A 1,425-nucleotide genomic window follows, 5' to 3' on the forward strand; every position below is an offset into this window, starting at 1 on the left:
CAAACAAGGTTGAATCAGGCAGCAGCATCTCCGGAGATCACTCTCAATCACTGATGAATCTATTGTGGAGCTTGTTTGTTTCTTGGCACCGATCACCAGACTATGTTTGTTTCCTTTCTCCATTGCCCGGGCGTACATTTCCAAGTTCATCTTGGCTGAGAAAAGGAAAACCATCGAGTTCATGAACAACTTGAAGTCCACAAACGATCATTTACCAGCTTTTCTTCTTCTGTGAAGCAGGTTAACTAGCCTTGCATGCTGATCAGGCATTCGAACTCTGCAGTCTGATCATGTCTGAGCCACCAGATAATTGTTCAGTCCCAGATATACATGAACAATGACTCAAGGCCTGTGCTGTTAAATGAAGAACAGGAACAAAGACAAGATGAGACAACAGCTCGAACAGGGAACACAGAGTGCGACAACTGCAAGTACCATCTCCTGGTGTTGACTCATTTCCTGCTCTTAATTGTTAAGATCTGCTTCTGGTCTTTATAGGTCGATCATTTCTCCATCAGGTTGAGGGTTTCCATTAGGTAATCACCAAATGAGCCATCAATATTGTCGATCCAAATCATTCTTTATCCAAACTATGTTGTTCCTGAAGGTTTGAGGACCAGAGACAAGAAGCTCATCAGTATTTTATATCTTCTTCTAATCATGTTCTTTAAGTTTGGTTGAAGAACCCCATATTGCAAGTCAATATGTTCAAACTAGTTGATATGTGCTGCATCAGATTGTTAACTAAATAGTATAGAAAATCATACTTCACATGACTGAATCATTTCAACCTAAATCATCACATGATACCAGCAATTCAAATTCATGATCTATTCTGAAGTTGTAGTTGGATTTTAGCTTATCAGAGTCACCAGAATCAATTTTCTTGCAACCTGCTGTGTCATTATGGATTTCCACCAAACAATATATTTCATTCATGAATTGATCTTTGATCTCAAGGAAGGAATAAAAGAGAGACATACCAAACTTTCTTTTGGACTCTTAGAGACATGTTTGTCCTTGAAGCACTTGCATTCCTCAAAACTTGTGTTAAGTCACTCTCTTCCTTTCTCGGGCACTGCAAATGTGTCGAACCAATGATGATGTCCACGGTATGCCCCATGAGCTGTTGCAGTTTCGAGGCACATGCGCTCAGTGTTCTATACCAACATTGAGTATTGCGTTTCAGCATGTTATTCCTAAATCCAAGAAAATTTTACCGCATACATTTCTGCGGGAATCACTCGTTTGGCAGGTCAAACAACTCGACATAAACATAGGTATACAGATAGGTCAAACAATACGTGGTTATCAATATGACAATACCTACTCCCACGCACATGGATATAAGTTGAAAGGAGGCAGTTGAAGGAACCATCGAGCTAACTTGATCGTGGACTAGGTCAGGAAAACATTTCAAGCTCA

The 1,425-nt window shown here is 40.1% G+C and overlaps 1 long non-coding RNA gene across 2 annotated transcripts in view; it reads right to left on the reverse strand.

Annotated features, from left to right (window-relative positions):
- The window catches only part of LOC135607756 (uncharacterized), a 1,696-nt gene extending 1,575 nt beyond the window's left edge, over positions 1 to 121 (reverse strand). The window contains exon 1 of one of the 2 annotated variants that reach the window (XR_010485255.1): positions 1 to 121. This exon is cut by the window's left edge and continues 404 nt beyond it. This is a non-coding gene — a long non-coding RNA (uncharacterized LOC135607756). The other variant, XR_010485256.1, reaches the window with a different exon arrangement.
- Positions 122 to 1,425: the final 1,304 nt, after the last annotated feature.

Source organism: Musa acuminata, chromosome BXJ2-3, assembly GCF_036884655.1.
Source record: "Musa acuminata AAA Group cultivar baxijiao chromosome BXJ2-3, Cavendish_Baxijiao_AAA, whole genome shotgun sequence".
NCBI classification, from domain to species: Eukaryota; Viridiplantae; Streptophyta; class Magnoliopsida; order Zingiberales; family Musaceae; genus Musa; species Musa acuminata.